Source organism: Pelodiscus sinensis, chromosome 26 (genome assembly GCF_049634645.1).
Source record: "Pelodiscus sinensis isolate JC-2024 chromosome 26, ASM4963464v1, whole genome shotgun sequence".
NCBI lineage: Eukaryota > Metazoa > Chordata > Testudines > Trionychidae > Pelodiscus > Pelodiscus sinensis.
Genome location: NC_134736.1, coordinates 15972692 through 15994766, shown reverse-complemented (window position 1 = coordinate 15994766; position 22075 = coordinate 15972692). Strand labels below are relative to the sequence as shown.

General features: G+C 57.2%; 1 protein-coding gene across 1 annotated transcript in view; it reads left to right on the top strand.

Annotated features, from left to right (window-relative positions):
- Positions 1-16685: 16685 nt before the first annotated feature.
- OPCML (opioid binding protein/cell adhesion molecule like) overlaps positions 16686-22075 on the top strand; it is a 1026659-nt gene continuing 1021269 nt past the window's right edge. The window contains exon 1 of the mRNA XM_075909407.1: positions 16686-16866. The gene's annotated coding sequence lies outside the window, so the exon portion shown is untranslated. The remainder of the gene's footprint in view (positions 16867-22075) is intronic.

Sequence of the window (22075 nt, the reverse complement as noted above, 5' to 3'; positions counted from 1 at the left end):
GAGCATAGCAAGACACCTGGTTTCACCTGCTGCCGATCCTTGCTCTCTCGCTAGCTGGTCCTCCTGCTTGTTGGGCAGCAACAATACACCCCATGTGAGGGAGAGAGGGGGCAAAGCCATTGTTATGGCGATTACAACCCAGCTTCTCCAAGCTGCTGGCAGGAGCAAACTCATTAAATGCCTCCAGTGGAGCTTTGTTCCACACGTGACTGAGCCGGGGTGCGGGTGGGGGGGGTAGAACCAGTGTCTGCTGCACTGTGTTACCGAGGGGAGGGGCACTGATTCATGCTGGATTAAAGGGACATGAATGGCAAATGTGAGCCAGGACCAAGGCATTTGTGTCGCTAAATAGTGCCAAAGAAGCTCGTCACGGTGTTAGTGGGTCCTGGATTTCGCAGGGGCATGGGGCAGCGTGTGGCTGCAGCAGGAATGCTGAGGGGTCCCTGGTCCGGAAACTAGCGCTTGGCACGGCTGAAGCGCTGGGACGATGTGTAAGTCTGAAGGTGGGCCTGGGCCAGCCTGCAGATTGGGGAGGTCACCATGGAGCAAGCAGAGGATCCCAGCGTGAGTGTTACCTCAGACATTGCTCGGAAAGGCCAGCTGGTCACAGCTCAGGCACCGTGGCCGGCCCAGGACCTTCTCAAGATTGTTGACTTCCTTGCTGGGACCCTGACTGCCAGGCAGGAATTTTAGACTGCCTTCCCTCAGGGCTCCCAACATGCCTCTCCCTGACTGCGAGAGGCTGACCGGTGAATGGCTCTGAGGGAAAAATGAGGGTTTGAGTAGCAGGCGGGGCTGGGAGCAGTTAGAAAACATGTCTTTGAGAGAGACTCAACCTTGATTTTATTGGTTCCTTAAGAGGGGACTTGATTGCAGTCTATAAGGGCCCCCGTGGGGAACAAATATTTGATAATGGGTTAGTCTAGCCGAGAAAGGTCTAACACGATCCAATGGCCGGATGTCGAAGCTAGATTGGAAATGAGGCCCACCGTTTCAATGGCGAGGGTAAGGAACCATTGGCGGTGAATTGTGGCAGGTTGTGGCTGACTCTCTATCACTGGCAACTTTTAAAACTGAGGTGGAATTGTTTCTCTAAAAGCTCTCGGCGTTCTTTCAGGCATTTCTCTGGCCTGTGTTGCACAGAAGGACGTGGCCGAGGATCACAGTGGTCCCTTCTGGCCTTATGGTCTCTGGATCTATGAATTTTGAAGGGCCCTCTGGGAGAGCAGTGGTAATTTCCTGCAGTGCTGTTGTGAAATGTGATTGAATTACAGAGAAGTGGCCCTGCGGTGCATTGTATTCAATGAGGGGTTTGTCACAGTACCGGCTAGGTCTCTCTGAAATCTCTGGAGGGGGAGATGCAACCAATGTGGGACCTGGGAGTTCAGAGGACCAGAGAAGAATGGGTCTCTGGGGACAAAGAGGGGGGAGTTGTTTCCCTGGGGAGGATCTAGGGGGCGGTGAATGCTGAGGAGTGGACCGTTGTCTGCTGATTGATAGTATCTGAGGCCAAATCAAAGGCGCAAACTGTATTTAAAACAAAAGTCTGAACTATTTGTGGTGGTTCTGGTTCTTAGACCGTTAGGCGCTTGTGTAACCCTGGGGAAAACCCAGTTACGGGTTTTGACACCCGCCACAGTCCCTGTGTGGTGGGGTGACTGCCCCACACTGGCCAGAAGGGGTTCATGAAGGCTGGCCTCCGCAGAACCCTGGCCAATGAGGGAGAGGCTTTCAATGAGCCAACCAGGGTGTAACTTGAGGGGCAGCCCTGTATATAAGGAGCTGCTCAGCAGAGCGAGTCAATTTGGCTCTGACTAGGCAAGGGGCAGGACTGGTTCCCAGAGAAGCACCTTCTGGAGACCACTGCTGGGTGGGCTTACGGGGGCGGCTCCAGCCTGATACCTGCCATGCTGCAGGCCTTTCTTCAAGGGCCAGGAGGGTGCAAAGGGACACAGGGGAAGTGGCCCAGGGGACTAGAGGCAGTAGAAGAGAGGCAGGACAAGGCTGCGCCAGAGGGTCGCTGGATAGGGACCCAGAGTAATGGGTGGTCCTGGGTCCTCCTCCTCCTCCTCTCCCCCGCCCACTGTGGCAACAGAGACACCCGACTGCTGATAAACCCCCTGGAAAGGGGGTGAGAGACAATTGTACCGGGCAGTGTCCTGAAGAGGACACTGTGGTTTGGGGGGTGATGGGGCCTACAACTGGGGTGTGGAGTGAGGACCCGGGGGGATACCAGCCAAAAGGAGGCACGCTGTGGACTAAAGGGCTGTGTCTAGACTGGCCAGTTTTTCCGCAAAATCATCTGCTTTTGCGGGAAAACTTGCCAGCTGTCTACACTGGCCGCTTGAATTTCCGCAAGAACATTGACAATCTCGTGTAAGATTGTCAGTGTTCTTGTGGAAATGCTATGCTGCTCCCGTTCGGGCAAAAGCCCTTTTCTGGAAATGCTTTTGCGCAAAAGGGCCAGTGTAGACAGCTGAAAACTGCTTTGCGCAAAAAAGCCCCGATGGCGAAAATGGCGATCTGGGCTTTCTTGCGCAAAACCGCGTCTAGCTTGGCACGGACGCTTTTCCGCAAAAAGTGCTTTTGCGGAAAAGTATCCGTGCCAATTTAGATGCTCTTTTCCGCAAATGCTTTTAACGGAAATACTTTTCCGTTAATCTGAAAATCATGCCAGTTGAGGCGTAGCCAAGCACTAATTCCCTGGAGAAACCAGCAGGAGGTGCGGTGGCAACGAGCGCTCGTCCCGAGACACCCTGGTTGGAGTCAATTGGCCTGATCCCTGCAAGGCACCTGGGTAGGCTCTGGTCTTGTTAATCTGAAAAAACTAACGCGCTTGCTAGGAAGGAGCTGGGGCGGGGGGTGACTTGTAGCTAGGGCCCTTCTGCTGCCCGTATCCTCCGGCGAGAGAGCCCAGGAAGCAGCTGGGCTCCTGGGGAAGATCCTGGAAAAACCCCTCACAGAAAGGAGAGGCGCTCAGCTCATTACCCGGGAAAGGCGATGGCTGAGGAGGCAGGAGGCTACAGCCCGGATACGGGTGCAATTGCCCTGAGTTGTGACACTCCCAGTTAGGGTTATTGGGGGGGGGGATCCTCTTCCTTCTCCCGTCCCCTTGTCCCCCTTCTGCTCAGCCGAAAGAGGCACAGCCAGGTAAAGTTCCCCTCACTCAAGTTGCTTAGCAACACAACCCACCTGTCTCTTCCAGCGGGGGTTCCCCTGCCTTGCACGGGGCCACGCCCCAGGGAGAGCTGGACACCGGGCCCTCGGCTTGTCGGAAGGAGTATTGGCTCTGCTTCCTCCCGGGTGGAGCCCATGGGGATGAGAGGCTGCAGCCGGGAGTTCAGCCTGCACTTTGCGTTGCTGCGCCTGGCACTGGAGGCTGGCGGGCGGTGGGGGGAGCGTTTCTAAGGGAAGCCCCGGTGGCCTACGCTAGGCAGACCGCATGGCCGGAGGCGCCGTTACAGCACATCCGTGAATTATTGATCGGTGTTAACGCTACAGCTCAGACAACACCATTACTGACTTGGAGTTCATGTTTAAATCATCGCTCCAACGGCTCTGAAATATGCGATCTTTTATTTAATGTGCTCAGCGGCTCTCTGAGCCTCGCGCCTTGTTTGTTTTCCATGCTCTTGCCTGGGGCTGCGGGGGAGTGGGCAAGCAAACCGAGTGCCACTGGGACGGGGCAGATGGCGGGATCCGGGCTATGGGCAAGCAGTTGGAGAATGCATACAGCAATCACAGAACACTAGAACTGGAAGGGACTGCAGGATAGGGTTGCCAGATGGCTGAAACAAAAATACCGAACCCCCCCCCCCCCCCCCCCAAAAAAAAAACACTGGGAAAAAATTTTGTTGACGGAAAGGAAAAAAAGAAAAAGGCGGGAGGGGACCAAAGTTGTTGAGCAAAAAAACCCCTCCAAGAACCTGGATCACTGCTAGGGGTTACCAGGTAGTCCGTTTAAAAAAAAAAAAACCCAAAGCCTTTATCATTGGAAGCGGGGGGGGGGGGGGGGGGGGGGGGTAGAATGGCCAGGAAGGGAGCAGTGCTGGCCTGGAAACAGCTAATGGGAGGGGGGCAATGGGGCTGGCTGGGGGAGATAGGGGGAGGGGGAACGGGAAGCAGGGTTGGTCATGGGGTTGGGGGGTCGGCCGGAACGGGGCTGGCTGCGGGATATTGGGGGAGGGGGGACCGGCTGAGAGGAAGAGGGCGGGAAGCAGAGCTGGGAGGGGGTGGGTGCAGGGGTCTGGCCAGGGAAGATCAGGAGGGGAAGTGGGGGAGAACCAGCGGGCCGGGAAGGGGGGATAAGCAAATTGGCTGGCGGGGAGCGGGACTGACCTGGGCACTTGCTGCCCGTCCTGCGCAGGATCCCGAGGATGCACGAGCGATGAGGAGGCTTCCCCTCCTCCTCACATTCAACTGACTGAGGGCTCCCGGCAGCAATCGCGGCCCCACCTCCCAGCTGGGACTCCCAGCCGCTCCCCGCTGCCCCTTTCCCCCTCCCCCCGGCTTCCGTCCGGTACGCAACCGGAAAAATCAGAAAACACTGGACATTTCACATATCGGTATTTTCTGGTTTTTTTTAACCAGACAGCTCACGCAAATACCAGACTGTCCGGTACAATACTGGACACCTGGCAACCCTAAAGGTCATCAAGTCTAGTCCCCCAATGCAGCCAGGGGGAAGGTGGGTACCAGGTTCTTGGAGCGGGACAGAGAACGGCTTGCGTTGTGGATTTTGTTCTCTTATCAATGAGTCCCATGGGGTATATCTAGACTACATGGCCGCAGCGCTGTGCTGGCTCAGCTGAAACGAGGTTTATGGGAGCGGTCGACAAAGGCTTTCCCCGTCGACCGATCCGCGTCTTGACTGCCGCGCTGTGCTGACGATCAGCTGAGCCGGCACAGCGTGGCAGCCACGTTTATTTTAATGAAGACGGAGATATTTAAATCCTGGCTTCTTTGACTATGTCGGATAGTCTAATTTACACGCCTCAGGCAGCAGAGCCATGTAGTCTAGACATACCCATGGGCTCCCTCTCGGGGTGAGTGTGCGCAGGGGCGTGTTTGGGTTTTCAGGACGTCAGCGCTGCTCTGGGTTTGTGTGAGGAGAGTGCCTGGTTCTGCGAAAGGAGGGTTTGCAGGGGCTGGAGTTGTTGAGGGATTTCTGTCCACAGCCCATCTCCTCCCCAGAGAAGCTTTCTCCCTGTGCTTTCTCCAGGCTGCTGAGCCATGGGACTCTCCCCCACAGTGGTACCCTGGAGCATTTGGCGGCTTAGCAAGGCGGAGAATCTTGAAGGTAAGGGCCACTCTGCGCTGGCTTCCCAGAGAGGGGCAGCTTCGAACTGGCGTCAGAGGGGTCTGCCTTTCCCAGACACACACAGGCACTGGTCAACCGCTGTGCTGTGTGACACCTTACCAGTCTCTTTGCCTCCCGGCTCCGTGTGGAGGTGGGTGCCCGGCAGCTCCCAGGGCTGGCATAATTGGAACCCACCACCCCTGGGGCCGGAGGCTGGCGCTTTGTCCACGAGGTCACCAGAGGACCGAGCCCACCACCCCACCTTCCCCAGATGCCTGCCCCTGCCCCGTTTCAGCCTGGCAGCAGCACAGGAGCGGAGACAAAGGCTTTGTGCAAGGACACGGTTATCCCCTTCCTGAAACTCAAGGCAGGTTTTTTGATTGGCTAGCTCCCGGTACCAACAGGAAGGGGGAGAGTGGATGGGAAATCAGAGACTGGCCGTGCCAAGGGACAATAGAGAGAGGCCAATGAGCCCCGTCAGGCTGACTGACAGGGCAAACAAGCTAAGGAGGGAGGTGGGAGGCAAGAGAGGTCCCGTCCTCCATGTGAGATGGAATTACCTGGGTCAGCCAGTGTGGGGCAGAGCTAAGGGGAAAGCAGGGGAGCCATGGAGCAGCCCCCCAGAGAGCGGATCCATATTGAGAGCCTGAGCCGAGCTGTGCAGGGCTGTAGCACCCGGGGCCAGAGAACAGCCCAGGGGTGGGAAGCAGAGCAGCACCAGTGCCCAGGCAGAGTGGAGCTGGGGCTAGAGCAGTCGTGCAGCGAGCAGAGAGCAAGAGGTGGACCCTGAGCGGAGGCCCCAGTTTCAGGGAGGTGCCCAGCCAAGCAGCATTGCTTGGATCAACCCCAATGCAGGAGGGGGGCGTGATGCTGGGGAGAAAAGTTCTGCCACCCAGAGCAGAGGGGGTGTGGCCACAGCGAGAGCAAATGTCTGACCCACGGCGTGGCCGGGGGCCTGGGACTGAACTGGCCTTACACTCCAGTGCTGTTGGTTTCCTTATGTTCTAACATTACGTGCCGTTTAATGACCGGTATTTGCTTTGAACTGCATCTAATGGCCAGTGGGCCAGGGAAACAGCCGGGGGGGAGCGAGCACCCCGCTGTGGAGACACCCTCGCTCATGCCCTGGTGACCATGACAAGGTTGGGGGCTGAGACCCTGCTGGTCCCACCCTTGTTGGGGTTCCGAGGACTCTGCCTCACAGGAGCATGGCTGGGAAGCCCTGGAGGTCCGGGAGGCCTCTGGGTAAAGGGATTGGGACCGAGGACTCAGATCCTTTTGCCGGGGTAATGTCTAAGCCAGGAAAGTTGCCCTCGAGAGAGGGACTGTTTCCCCCACTTGCACTTAGCTCATCAAGGCATCCCTGTGTTACAGCCCTGGCTCTGCCTTCATCTTTACCGTGCCTGGCTCTGGGGATACCTAGGCCTGCTGCCCAGGGCAGTGCCAGGTTTGTCTCTCCAGTGCCTGAGATGCGCAAAGGGCTCTGCTTCTCCCAGGCCCATCCATGCACAATCCCTGCTGCTTGGTCCTTCGCAGCCAGCCAAGAGCCGGGTTGTGTGTCTGCATCTGGCACAGGCTTTGCCTCCCACCTTCTCTGCTAGTGCTAATGGGATCTTTCCCCACGTGTGACTCTGACGGTAACAGCCCTGGATCACAGAATATGCCAACCCCCACCACAGCGTGCGCCCTCCTCGGCTCCCGGCAGCCGTCCCCCGCCAGGTAACCCCCCCGAGTGCGCACCGCCCCCAGGGAGCAAGGGGCCAGCGCACTCACTCTGTGCTCGACTCCCAGGGTATGTCTACACTACCCCGCTAGTTCGAACTAGCGGGGTAATGTATGCATACCGCACTTGCTAATGAAGCCCAGGATTTGAATTTCCCGGGCTTCATTAGCATAAGCGGGGAGCCGCCATTTTTAAATCCCCGCTGCTTCGAACCCCGTGTAGCGCGGCTACACGGGGCTCGAACTAGGTAGTTCGGACTAGGGTGCCTATTCCGAACTACCGGTACACCTCGTTTCACGAGGAGTACCGGTAGTTCGGAATAGGACCCTAGTCCGAACTACCTAGTTCGAGCCCCGTGTAGCCGCGCTACACGGGGTTCGAAGCAGCGGGGATTTAAAAATGGCGGCTCCCCGCTTATGCTAATGAAGCCCGGGAAATTCAAATCCCGGGCTTCATTAGCAAGTGCGGTATGCATACATTACCCCGCTAGTTCGAACTAGCGGGGTAGTGTAGACATACCCCCAGAGTGAGACAAAACTTTCACCGTCCGCTCTCGGGATCAGAGGGAAGATGGCAGGCACTTGGGAAAGGCAAACACACGCTCGCCTGGTGAAGAGCAGCCGGAGCGGTTCCCGTGTCCGCACTAGGCTTATCGGGTAGTTGGCTGCTCGCTTACTCCCCTGCCTTCAGCCCTGACCCGACTGGCACCCTCCCGTATCAGAGCCAGTCCCAAAGCAAAGCCCTGCCTAATCCCCCTCCCCAGCCCCCCTTGCTGGCTTACTGCCCAGCCTGCTCCTGTAGTGAGTGCCAGCTCTGGGGCCATGCCTCGGGGAAGGCTGGGGAGCCTTAGTACACCGCACAAAAGGCCTTTTCAAGAGACAAGAGGACACCCAGCCGCCCCGTTGGCTCCTCTGGGTCTGCCTGTCTCTCCCCCATTACGGGCTGTGGCTTCCTGACCAGGCCTCTTACCCGAGATGCAGCCCAGGGCCAGGCAGCTGCTCCTCTGGCCTCCCCTTGCTGAGGCAGGAGGTAAAATCCAGCATCCGGGCCAGCTGGCCAAGCACCTTTGGGTGAGCAGTGCATTGTCAGCCTGCAGAGCCCCTGCCCAAGTTCTGGTGCGCTCTGCCGCTCTGAGCGAGCCAGCGCTGGCCTGGGGGAGCAGGCTGTGTGCCTTGTGTGACGTAGTGGGGGTACCTTGCTGGTTGCTATGCTGGGGCTGTGGGTGACCCCCACTGGCTGCTGTCTGTAGCACGGCCCAGCAGGACAGGGGATGAGTCACTAGGTAAGGGTCTCCCAACCTGTCCAACCAGCTACCCCCCAGGGAGAGAAACAAAGGAAGGTGGAATGCCACCCCTGGCTGGGGGCAGGGCTGGAAGTGAGTTAGTTTCTGTCTGGGAGCATGGAGGAGACAGCCTAGGGAAAGGGGCTGGGATTTAGGGGCCCAGGCTCCCCCATCTTAAGGGGGGCTGAGGCATCCTAGGCCTGCCCTGTAACCAGATTCCATCTGTGCTGTGCTGTATCCTGGAGAAGCAATAAACTCCCTCCATTCTACTGGCTGGGGGAGTCTGTCCGTGCCATTATGGGGGTGCAGGAGACGGGAAAACCCCGACGCGCCATCACACCTTGCACCCCAGAGGGCCCTGGGTTTAGCCTAGCTCCCTGCTCCCCCTCCCCCTCCCCCCAAGGCATCGCGCTCTGGAGATAGTGCTGTTCAGCAGCCGCTCTGGAGGGAGCTGGCGACGGGAGGGGCAGAGCTGGCAGACGGGTACAGGCAGCTGAGCAAGGGGCTTTTGGCTTCAGGGACTGAACCGGCTGGGATGGAGCCCCTCCGCCCTGAGCTGGGTGGGGACCCCCGCCAGGAAACGGGCAAGGCGCTGCGGGTACCAAGTGACCACTAAGGTGGGGCCGTCACATTTAGGAGCAACCCTTCTTCCCCCCGGTGATTTCCTCCCTAGAAATGGGACCGCGCTTGCCCCCACGGCGGGGAGCGGGGCCGGAGAAGGGCAACAGCAGGGTTCCTCTAGTGAGGATCTTACAGGGGCCACCCACACACAAGCAGACAGGCGCATAGCAGGCACAGACTAGTTCCACCGTTGGGGGATGGAATGGCCCCTTTGTCTGCAGCTGTCCTTTCCAGGCCTGGGCCCCGTGTCTCTGTGGGGGTGGGCCTGGAGACGTCTGTGCCCACTGGCCCTCTGGGAGGGGAACAGCAGCATGCCCTGTTGCATCAGGAACACAGCCAGGGGCAAGGCAGAGAGTAGCCCGGGGGCAGAGCCGGCTGGACCGTGGTGTCCTCTTCACTCCTGAGTTGGCTGCTGTTGATATGGTCCCTATTGCGTTTTTATCAGCATCACCATCCAATATCCCCTGGCTGCTTTGTCTTGGCTTTGCATTTTATCAATATTACCGGCTGATCCTCTGGGCCCCGTGCGTGGGTTTATTAATATTGCCCTCTGATCTGTGGGTAGGAGCCATGCTTTATATTCCAGCCCCATCCCCAGCGCCTCCAAGCCCAGATGCCATGTTTAATTAGATTTTCTCCTTCATTCCGGCAAACACAAACTGAGCGCCTGGTATCTCTGTGCGCTAGAGTGAGGGCCTGTGTTCCCTGCTATTAATATTCCAGCACGATCGTGGACCTGTGTTCGTCTCAGGGCTAAAAAGTCCAGCGAGATCTCTCTCCTCGCGAGCTGCTCTTTGGATGAATAGTAGGGAGCTGGCTCTCAGCCCCTCTCCTGCCTTTATGCAGTACTAGACCATTTACCTGGCATCGCTTGGGTCCTTACCTCAAGTAACGTTTGTGTTTCTGGAAAATGAAAGGAAAATGTCCATGCTGCATTTGAATTCTTGCTCTGGGGTGAGGCTGGGCTGTTCATTATGTGGGCTGTCCCAGGGAGTGAGGACAAGCCCAGTCCGCTCTCGCTGCAGTAGCTTGGGGCCAGCTCTGTCCCTGCACTCCCTAGCTAGACTGCACTTTTCCCTCGCTCCCTGAGGAAAGGGAACAGCCAGCCATGTTCCCACATGGATTGTGGGGGAGGCCCCTTTGCCCTTCCTAAAGGACACTTGTGGGGCTGGATGCTCGGAGCTGGGACATTCCTAACGTGGGGCGGGGCCCCTTTCCCCTGCCTGGTGATTCGGTCTCTCTCCTGTTTGCTTTTATGAGCAGCGATCCCATTCCAGACACATCCCGTTGTCCTAGCACAGCCAACCCCGACCTTGCTTTAAGCCAGGGGTCTCCAACCTTTTCAACCATAAGATCACTTTCAATTTACGTGCAATGTAAGATCTACCTCCAACCCCAATACCCTTCCACCACTTCCTTCCAGCCCCTTCTGTGAGGCCCTGCCCCTGCTTCACCCCTTCTCATAGAATCACAGAGCTGGAAGCTAAATCAACCCAGCCAGGGCCCTGTCAAGCGGAGACTTGAACACCTCTAGGGATGGAGATTCCACCAACTTCCTAGGGACCCCAGCCCAGTGCTTCCCACCCTCCTAGGGAAATAGATTTTCCTCATATCCAACCTAGACCTCCCCCACTGTAACTTGAGCCCATTGCTCCTTGTTCTGCATCTGTCACTACTGTGAACAGCCTCTCTCCATCCTCTTTGGAACCTCCCTTCAGGAAGTTGAAGGCTGCTCTCAAATCCCCCCTCACTCTTCGCTTCTGCAGACTAAACAAACCCGAATCCCTCAGCCTCTCCTCATAGGTCCTGTACTCCAGCCCCCTCATCATTTTGGTCGCCCTCCGCTGAACTCTGTCTAATGCATCCACCTCCTTTCTATAGTAGGGGCCCCAGAACTGGATACAATACTCCAGATGTTGCCTCACCACAGCCAAATAAAGGGGAATAATCACTTCTCTGGATCTGCTGGCAATGCTCCTCCTAATGTACCCTAATATGCCATTAGCCTTCTTGGCCACAAGAGCCCACTGTTGACTCATATCCAGCTTCCCATCTACTGTAACCTCCAGGTCCTTTTCTGCAGAACTGCTACTTAATCATTTGGTCCCCAGCCTGTAACTCTGCTTGGGATTCTTCCGTCCCAAGGGCAGGACTCTACACTTGTCCTTGTTGATCCTCATCAGATTTCTTTTGGCCCAATCCTCTAATCTGTCCAGGTCACTCTGGACCCTATCTCTGCCCTCCAGCGTATCTACCTCTCCCCCTAGCTTAGTGTTATCTGCAGACTTGCTGAGGGTTCAATCCATCCCCTCATCCAGGTCATTAATAAAGATGTTGAACAAAACTGGTCCAAGAACTGATCCTTGGGGCACTCAGCTAGAAACCGACCACCAACCTGACATCGAGCCATTGATCACTACCCGCTGGGCCTGACAGTCTAGCCAGCTTTCTATCCACCTTACAGTCCATTTATCCAATCCCTACTCCCTTAACATTGTGGAAGACCATATCGAAAGCTTTGCTAAAGTCAAGGCATATCACATTCACTGACTTCCCCATATCCACAGAGCCAGTTGCCTCATCATAGAAGCTAATCAGATTGGTCAGGCACGACTTGCCTGTCATGAATCCATGTTGACTGTTCTCTGAGGACTCACCCTACTCACTCCATCCCCCTTCCTTCCCCATCCTCACTCACTTTCACCAGGCTAGGGTAGCGGGTTAGGGTGCAGGCTCTGGTCTGGAGTGTGGGAGGGGCTCTGGACTTAGCTGGGGTGGGGGATTGGGATCCGGGAGGATTTTCAGGGGGCAAGCTCTGGGAAGGAGTTTGGGTCCAGGGGGACTCATGTTTGGGGCAGGCGGTTGGGCGCAGGAGGGGGTTCAGGGCTGGGACAGGTTCAGGATGCAGGCTCTGGCTGGGCACTGTTTGACTGAGATGGCTTCTAGGTGGTGGAGCAGTGGGGTTAAGGCAGCTCACTCCTGCCCTGGCTCTGCACCACTCCTGAAAGCAGCTGACATGTACAGCAATGGCTCCATGTGCTGCCCCTCATCTACAGGCACCGAGCCCACAGCTTCTACTGGCTACAGTTCCCCATTAGTGACCAGTAGGAGCTGCAGGAGTGGTGCCTGCAGGCCAGGAGAGCATGTGCAGGGGCAAGCCGTAAAAGAAGTAACAATAACCCCTAAGTATGTGGGGCGGGAGATGCTAGCGAAGGACAGGGTGTGTGTGTGAGACTGACAGACACACACAGTGTGTGAGAGCGACAGAGATTTGCATTGCCAAACTCCCTCCATCCCCTGCACTCTGGCTACGGCGACACTGGCATCATTTTCCGGAAATGCTTTTAACTGAAAAGTTTTCCATTAAAAGCATTTTGGGAAAAGCGCGTCTAGATTTGCAGGACGCTTTTCCGGAAAAGCACTTTTTGCGGAAAAGCATCCATGGCCAATCTCGATGCGCTTTTCCGCAAAAAAGCCCCAATCGCCGTTTTCGCGATCGGGGCTTATTTTTGCGGAAAACAGTACTGTGCTGTCTACACTGGCCCTTTTGCGCAAAAGTCTTTCGGGAAAAGACTTTTGCCCGAACGGGAGCAGCATAGTATTTCCGGAAAATCACTGACGCTCTTAAATGAGATCGTCAGTGCTTTTGCAGAAATTCAAGCGGCCGGTGTAGACAGCTGGCAAGTTTTTCCGGAAAAGCGGCTGATTTTCCAGAAAAACTTGCCAGTTTAGACACAGCCTCTGTGTGGAGATAAGGTACAGGAGTGGGTGGAGGAGGGACCCCCTGAGATCAGCACCCCTGCTTTTCTTCCTCCTACACCCTGCACAGCAAGCAGGAGGCTTCCAGGGGACATCCCCAAGGCAGAGAGCAGGAGCAGCACGGCAGTGCTTGCTAGCTTCCTGGCCAAACCAGTCAGGATCCCGTCAGAGGCTCCAAGATCTCCCGGTAGATCCCGATCGACTCGTGGGTGACCACTGCTTGACGTTATAAGAGGAGGCTGCATAGCGAATTTGGTGCTCCTAGCTCTTCCCATGTTGGAGGAGTTCTTGGACAGACAGACGGACAGACAGACTCTCTCCAATGTACAGTAGATGATGATACCTGGTGTGATGCGAACACGCTTGGAAATACAAGGCCCACCCCAGGGACTCGGGATCCCAGGGCCCACGTTCAAATGATCAGAGGGGCAGGATGCTTGATTCTCTTGGCTCTGGGAACGCGCGTGCCTGAGGACGGGAGCCAGGGATCCCGAAGCGAGGTGGCGCAGGTCCCACCACACGCTCCACGTGCACTGTTCAGCTCACGCTGCCGTGGAGTTGTTTGTATAATTTGTTGAATCTCATCTGTGCTGCCATTCATGGAGCAGCTCTGCTCGTAGAATCCACCCCGGGCTGCGGGAGGAAACGTGTCTTGGAACAGACCCCCTGGGACCTATTACTGGCTTGTTGCGCGACCCCGAGCGAGCCATTTGAGGACGGGCTCCTGGCACCCAATGCAAGCAGGGTGGTAGGCTGCTCCGGGAGGATTCCCGTGAGCAGGGCCGGCTCTAGTTTTTTGCAGCCCCAAGCGAAAAAAAATGTTGTTCGTCCCCGCTCCCTTTTTGTCCAGGGAGGGACTTGGGGACACGGGCCCTGCGAGCACCAGAGTTCCCCTTCCTCAGACAAAGGGGGAGGGAGAATCGCCTGGGTCCCAGGCAGGGGTGAGGTTGTCAGGACACAGCACAAGGGGGCTGGGTTCCTGGGCAGGTGTGTATGTGGGGGGGGGGGGGGGGAGGGTACAGGGCCCAGAGAGTGGGGGGGGGGGATTGTTTAGAGAGCCAGACAGGAGATGGGGATCCAGGCGGGGGAGGGGGGAGAAGAGGAGACGGGGTCCCCTCAGTGTTGCAGGGGGCCAGGACGTGGGGTTGCTGGGCAGAGGCCGAGCCGGGGAGAAGAGAAGGCGGAGGTAGTGAGGGGGAGGGGGCCGCAGGATAGTGGTCAGGGGCACACAGGCCGGAGGGGAGGACAGCCGGTCAAGGGGGGTTCACAGGCAGGGGAGTTGCGGGGGAGAGAACACAGGCGGGGGGGAAGGGGGAGTTGCAGGAAGGATGCACGGGGGGGGGGGGCACACTCACGAAGGCGAAGAAGAGGCCCCCGGGCTCAACCTCATCAGCCGCAGCCGCCCCCCTGGAAGTAGCCAGGGCTGCCCATGCAAAGCTCCCAGCGCCCCAGGGCCAGGCGCCCAGTCCTCCCAGTGCCCTGCCCCACCCCACCCTGCCCTCCCAGAGCCCCAGGGCCAGGCGCCCAGTCCTCCCAGTGCCCTGCCCCACCCCACCCTGCCCTCCCAGAGCCCCAGGGCCAGGCGCCCCATCCTCCCAGTGCCCTGCCCCACCCCACCCTGCCCTCCCAGAGCCCCAGGGCCAGGCGCCCAGTCCTCCCAGTGCCCTGCCCCACCCCACCCTGCCCTCCCAGAGCCCCAGGGCCAGGCGCCCAGTCCTCCCAGTGCCCTGCCCCACCCCACCCTGCCCTCCCAGAGCCCCAGGGCCAGGCGCCCCGTCCTCCCAGTGCCCTGCCCCACCCCACCCTGCCCTCCCAGCGCCCCAGGGCCAGGCGCCCAGTCCTCCCAGTGCCCCGCCCCACCCCGCCCTGCCCTCCCAGCACCCCAGGGCCAGGCGCCCTGTCCTCCCAGTGCCCCGCCTTGCCCTGCCCTGCCCTCCCAGCACCCCAGGGCCAGGTGCAGGCTCCGAGCAGCTGGGCGCGGGGTTCCCAGCTTGGGGCGGCCTCCGCAGGGCTTCTCGCCGCCCTGCTCCTCCTGCGGGCCGGAACGCCGCTCCTGGCAATGTGCCGCCCCAAGCACCTGCTTGGTTTGCTGGTGCCTGGAGCCGGCCTTGCCTGTGTGGTCAAACTCCCTGCAGCTCTCATGGGGGAATGGGCTTTGGTGAGCTCCTGGGTGAAATGTGCCATCCAGCTGGCAAGGGCGTTAACAGCTCAGGAGGCCGGGTGTGAGCTGGGGATCAGCTGTGGGAGCTGCCTGCTGCATGCCAGGAGCTTCTGCAGATCAGAGGGAAGGAAGATTGTTTATGCAAAGTTTGTCAGCTCCTTCAGGCATGAAGGAAGCTAATGATTGTTCTCCGTGTAGCTCAAATCTTTTGCCAATTTGGAAGATTAAAACTCTTCCCCCACATGTCTAGTGTTCTTTTTGCCAGTCAGACGTGTCTATTTCCATCTCCGCCTCCCGCCGGCGTGGCTTTTCCTGGGTCGCTTTCCTTTCTCCGTGGTCTTGTTTTCAGATGGCCTAGCGAACGGGGCCGTGCTTTGCACAAGGGGCTCCCGATTTTGGCTGCCTCCATTTTGGGGGAGCCCAACGTGAGATACCTTCAAGGTAACCGGTCTTCCCAAACGGCTGAGCCCCCGGCCATTCAAGTGCAGGCTCCTTTCGCGATGGCGGTGGTGTAAGAGACGACCGCCCCAGCTGACTCCGGCGTGTGGGCCTCGAGCGGGAGGGGGGGCTTTCAGATCCCAGGCTTTGAGACGTGGAAGCCGGTGTCACAGTGCAGACCTAGTCTTGTAAAAGCTCAGCTGGCCTTTGGCTCTAGCTGGGCAGTTTGAGGATGGGTTTTCCTGCCAGCCAGGTTTTAGTTTCTGGCCACCTTGCCGACAGTGGCCTTCCCTTCTAGCCCACGGAAGTAGCTGATGGTGGTTGCTAGCCCCACGCACTGCCCTGGAAAGCCCCTAGCCAGCTTGCGCAGTGTAGTCCCCTTGCTAAAGGAGCCTCTGACGTTTGCCAGGGCTTGGGGCTCCCGGTGGCATTGGTGGGTAGGAGGGAGGAGGAGCAGCAGGGATCAGGGCTCCAGCCTGGGTGGGGGTGGAGGGGTGTGCCGGGGATTGGGGCTTCAGACCAAGGGGCGCACTGGGGAGCCGGGCTCCAGGTGGGGGGGTGAGGTCAGAAGGAAGGAGGAAGAGTCGTGGCTGGTGGAAAGGCAGGCTGTGTGTTTGCACACAATGAAGACAGAAAGCAGCTGGGGGGGTTAGAGGGTCCTGGTGGGGCAGGGTAAAAGGTGAGCTTCGGCATGCCCTGCTGTGCTGAACGCTAGCCCCAGGCTAGGAGAGAAGCCAGGCAGCACCACGACTCTGGGGGCGGGGGGCAGGGGCAGGGGGAGGTTGCTCCTGTTGGTTTCAGGAGCTGGTGCTGTTCCGCAATGACAGCGAGTGTCCTTAAATGAGGCCCAGGGTGGCTCCGCTCTCCTCTCGATTCTCAATGGAATCGGGGCCCCCCGCAGCTGTAGGCTCCTCTGGAAATCCAGGCTGTATTCCTCCAGGCTCAGCTGAGTCAAAGGGCGTTCAAGCCCCACTGGAACCCTGGGGGCAGCTTAGCCCCCGGCTGGATCAGACCCAAGCCTGCCAAGGAAAGTGCGTGTGGGGGAGGGGCAGCGTTTGGCACGTCTCATCTCACAGTTGGGGTGAGTCCCCAAGGGGAAACCGAGGCAGGGGGTCACCCAGGCAGCGGAGCGGCAGAGCCTCGCTCTCGGTTCCATCCCAGCCCCGTCCATTGGATCATGTCCCTGGACGGGGGGCAGCGATGGGTGAGAACAGCAACGACCCAGGAGGGTTTCTCTAGTGCAGGGACCCTTCTTCTAACGCCCCGTTTCTGCTTCCTCCAGCCTAACCTGCCTCTCTCAGCCACAGCAACCCCCCAAGAGCTTGTCAGGCCATTTACACAGCTGCTCCTGCTCACTGCTGATTGTCACACCTAACAACCTTTCAGTGAGGCCGGCTGGGCTGGCAGGAGCCGCTGGGCTTTGCTGGCAGGGAGTAGCTGAGAGCCAGTGGCTCCCAACAAGCCAAGCAGAGGGCCTGGCTGCTTTGTTTGAGCCTAGAGACTTGCCCCTGGCTAGGGCTAACCGGGGCGGTATCTGCGGGGAGACCAGAGCGAGGCAGCTGTGCTTGGCGGCCGGAGGAGGGGTGAGTATAAATCACCCATTGCTGCCCATTCGTGTGCCCCGGGGAGCCGGGAAAAGTTTGTGTCCTGGGACAGTGGGGTAGGCGCAGCGGCGCTTGGATGGTGGTGCCGGGGTCTGGCACAGCGTGTGGCTGAGAGCCAGGGAACCACGCTGCTTCCAAGAGGGGGGGCGTCTGTACCCCTCCTTCAAGCACCGATGCCAACGTAGAGAGTGACCGTATTTCCCTGGGGTGAACACAGGCCACCTGGTAACGTTGCTTGAATGCGAGTGAGTGCAATGGCAGCCAATCAGAGCTGTGGGACCCCCCCCCCCAGCATGTTATAAACACCCCAGAGCCCAGCAGGAAAAGGGAGCTGTGGGGTCCAGGCTGAGCGGGGGGAGAGGCTCAATCCTATGACCTCCATTTTGGGAGCAGGGGCCAGGAGGCTCAAGCCGGCTCATTAGGGCAGGGGGCCGTGCCCCCTCCACCCTGACTCGCCCCAGCAGGCTCCCCAGCCTGTCTTGGTTGTGGCGGGGGAGGCACAACCAAAAACTATAACTTAAAGGGGGGAGCTCAGAAGCAGTCCAGGGTAAGGGAGAGGGTAGCTCAGGGTGCTAGGAATGGCCAGCTAGGGGCTGTGTGAGAGCAGGGGAGAGGGGCTGTGTGTAGATAGGAGGCTAGCTCAGGGTGCAGGCAGGGGCAGCCCAGGGGGAGGCAGTCAGAGGGTAACTAGGGACTGTGTCCCTAGGGAGTAGCCCTGGGGTCAGGAAGGGGGTAACTAAGGGCTGTGTGCGGCCAGGTATTAGCTCAGGGGGCAGGGAGTGAGTAGCCGGAGGTTGTGTGTCAGGAAGCCCCTGTTCCCTGAGGGCTTGGCCAGCTGGGTCCCCCAGCCCTGCGGCTCTTCCTGGCTGTGTGAGGAAAGGGGGCTGGGAGCAGAGGGCAGAGGGGCAGCTCAGCCCCCTGCAGCAGGAGAGGATGGGAGACTAATTTGCAGTTTGGAGCACGACTCCATGCGATCCCCTCACAGAGCCAATAAGGGAACGGCAAGAAACCACTCTCTGTACCAGATCAATTCCCTCCGAGCCCCCTTCCTCCCTCCCCCACTTGACAAGAGACAGGTAGGGGAGAAAACTCATTGTCCTGACAAGCCAGCCAGCCTGCCCCAGCTCCCTGACTCACTCCTGTGAGGTTTCCTTCCTCCTCTTTGATTGAAATCCAGCTTCAGTGCTGAGCTTCCACCCCGCACCGTGGCATTGTTCAAGCCAGAAAATTATACAGCTCCCTCGCCGGGATCCCGGAGGGTTTATCCGGCTTCAGTTCTGGGCTGGGGGGCGAGAGCTCATGACTAAATGTGGCACTTTCTTACTCATGATGTCAGTCTCCTCCATCTGAGTCATTCTCTGCCTCAAATAAGTCACTGTATAACTTGCTGGAAGAAGTGGGAAACGTTTGTATTTGTATCGGTCACCTCCAGGGGTTGAAACCACGATCGGGGATCCTTTGTGCCAGGCGCTGTACGAACCTCAGAATGGTCTTATTCGGTCAGACCAAAAGTCCATCTAGCCCAGTATCCCGTCTTCTGGTAGTGGCCAATGCCAGGTGCCCCAGAGAGAATGAACAGACCAGGTGATCATCAAGCAGGATCCATCAATGGCCGTGACACCATCATCGGGCGCCCCGGGCTGGTGGCACCCTAGGCAACCGCTGAGTCTGCCAATGCTCACGGGCCACCCCTGTCATCAAGTTGATCCCTCCCCTGTCATCCATTCCTGCCCATCTTGGCTATTAGCCATCGATGGACCTCTCCTCCATTATTTTATCTAGCTCTCATTTGAACCCTGTTATAGTCTTGGACTTCACAACGTCATCTGGCAAGGAGTTCCACAGGTTGGCTGTGTGTTGTGTGAAGAAAAACTTCCTTTTGTTTTGTTTTAAACTTGCTGCCTATTTATTCATTTGGTGACCCCTAGTTCTTGTGTTATGGGAAGTAGTAAATAACTCTTCTTGCTTCATTCTTTCCACACCTGTCATGATTTTATAGACCTCCTATCATATCCTCTCCTAGTCATCTTTTTCCTAGCTGAAACATTCCAGTCTTCTCATATGGCAGCCTTTCCATACCCCCAATCATTTGTGTTGCCCTTTTCTGAACTTTTTCCAATGCCACTGTAAGGAGGAGTCTCTGCCCTAGACTGCTTGCAATCTCAATAGAAAGGAAGGGATACTATCTAACTTTTATATTTTGGGAAACTGAGGCACAGAGATTAAGTGACTTGCCCAAAGTGTCCCGGAGAGTATGTGACAGTGGTGGGAGCAGAACAAAGCTCTCAGAAGAACATACTTTTTGCTGTGTTTCTCCCCCCAAACCCAATATTGACATTGGAGAGCCAATACAGTGCTAGTAAATCCAGCTGCATTTCAGTCTGGCTTGCGTGTTGCCAACAGAAATGTGAGCTAACCTGTGGTTATGGTAGCATTTGTAGGATGCTGATGCGGGAGAGAGAACCTTGCTTGACTTTCAGATTCTAGGCTGCATTGGCATGGATGGTGCTGAGAGGGTCCTTGATCCAAGGAGGTCTCTATCTGAGGGGGAAGAGCTTCATTAACTTTCACCTAATGCTACAGAAATAGATCAGTGGGCCGTTTAACCTGGCATTGGCCTGTGCTGGACATTTCATGAATATGGATGTTACTGAATCAAGGTGTATGGCTGGTCCCCTCCTGGGGTCAGCAAGATCTAGAACACAGGATTCCCAAACTGGGGGGCACACCCCCCGGGGGTGAGTGAAGAAATTCCGGGCAGGTGGCACAAGATGACCCAGTGTCCCCCCCCTCTCCCCCCGTCAATTGCCCCAGAACACGTGCAACTCGGGCTGGCTGGGGCAGGGGGGAGGATGGAGCATCCCGTGCCAGTGAGTTAATGATATTAGAGGTGGGGAAGGGTAGATGTCTGTGAGTTAATATCTATCCTTCCAGCACTGATGTTTGGTACTGAACACATAATAAACGTAATGCACTCTGCTTTCCACTAGGGGGCAGCTGTATCTTGCCAATCCTCCCGGTGAAGGGCTGGTCTCTCCATCAGCCAGCTGTACTGCCTAACTAGGCGGCTAGAGTAGCTATAATGACTTCCATGCCGGGATGGAGGCTTTTATCCGTAGAAAGATGGTTCCCGGTATAGGAAGGGGAATAAGCTGTATTGTAGAGGCACCTTTACACAGTGTAGTGGTGCCCTCCCTTGGGTTTGCACGGGTATAAACTTACACCCCTGCTCCCATCGTACAAAGCTGAGGGTACCTCCGGCCTATGGAGAAGCCTCCCGTGGCTACGAACTGGCCTCCTGCAAAGGCCCCAGCTCTCCCGTCTCTGGGCAGCCTTTCTCTGCAGTCGGAAAGACGCTGCCTCTTTCTCTAAGCAAGCTGCTCTCTAACTTTTAAATTGACTTTTCTTCCCTAAGCCCGGGGAGGCTTTTCCGAAGCGCGCAGTCTATTCTTGAGGGCTTTAATAAGCCTTTAGTGGCTTAAGACAAAACTAAGTTTGCCCTAATCTCTCATAAAAACACACAGGTTTTTGCCCTTCTATTCCCTCAAGGTCTTAGCCTGAGGTTTTCCCTTCTCTGCAGTGTTTGCCTCTCAGATTGAAAGGAAATGCCTTGAAAATCCTCCCTTTAAAAACCACAAATCCTTAGCTAAAAACAGAGCAGGTGGGGCCGCCGAGGGAGGCTTCTTTCGCTGGGACACCGGCAGCCAGAGCCTAGCATATGAAGGGCAAGGTTCCAGCTGGCTACCCGAGAGTGGCATTGTTTTTTGAGGTCTCTAGACTGTGCTGCAATGTAATCAGACTACAATATAATTGGAGGCTTGTACAGCATCTAGCACAATGAGGCTATGATAGACCACCACTGTCCAAAACAGCGTACAGGCCAGACAGGGTGGGGCAGGGAGAAAAACAAACCAACAAGCAAAGCAATGGGAGTGGATTGGGATGAGACGGACTAGGAAAAGAGCACTGGAGAGGTCCTCCAAGCAGGCTAGAGTGGCTGCAGGGAAAGCAGCCAATCGGGGGTCAGGAGGGCCAGCTAAAAGGAGCTGCAGAAGAGAGCAGTAGCAAGGTGCTGCTTGGAGCTGGTGGGGAAAAAAAAGACTGCAGGCCTGGCTGTCCCGGAGATAGCTCAGCGTAGGCAGGGACCAGAGGAGCAAGATGCTCATAGAATCGGAAGAGACCTCAGGAGTCATCGAGTCCAGCCCCCGGCCCAAAGCAGGACCAGTCCCAAGTGAATCAGCCCAGTCAGGGCTTTGTCAAGCTGGGACTTAAAAACCTCTAGGGATGGAGATTCCACCCCCCCCCCCCTGGGAACCCAGCCCAGTGCTTCCCCACCCTCCTAGGGAAATAGTTTTTCCTAATATCCAATCTAGACCATCCCCACTGCCACTTGAGACCATTGCTCCTTGTTCTGCCATTTGCCACTGCTGAAAATCGCCTCTCTCCATGCACTTTGGAACACCCATCCCCCTTCAGGGAAGTTGATGGCTGCTATCACATCCCCCCCTCACTCTTCTCTGCTGCATGGCCGCCTTCTTGTAGGTCACATGCTCCATCCTCATCATCATTTTGGTTGCCGTCCGCTGGTTCCTCTCCAATGTGTCCACATCCTTTCTGTGTGTGTGTGTGTGGGGGGGGGGGGGGGGGGTGCCACCTACAACTGGTGAGGCCACAATACTCCAGATGTGGCCTCCCAAGTGTTGAATAAAGGGGAATAATCACGTCTCTGGATCTGCCAGCCATGCTCCTCCTAATGCAACCTAATATGCCATTAGCCCTCTTGGCTAGAAGGGCGCCCTGTTGACTCATGTCCACCTTCTCCTCCACTGGAATCCCGCTGTTAGCTGGCTGCTATGATTAAGAACATAACGGCCAGACTGGGTCAGACCAATGGTCCATCTAGCCCAGTGTCCTGTCTGCCGACAGTGGCCAAGGCCAGGTACCCCAAAGGGATCACCACGATCCCTCTCCTGTCACCCATTTCTAGCCTGACAAACAGGCCAGGGACCCCCTCCCTGCCCATCTTGGCTAACAAGTATTGATGGTCCTAACCTCCATGAACGTATCTAGATGGAGTAGGGTTGAGCCTGGGAAGGGCTATTTCTCCAGTCCGCAAGGCCTGTGGATACAGTCCCATGTCAGGCCTGGGCTGTTGACAAGACCAAAGCCCAGGGATGGGTAGTAGGGA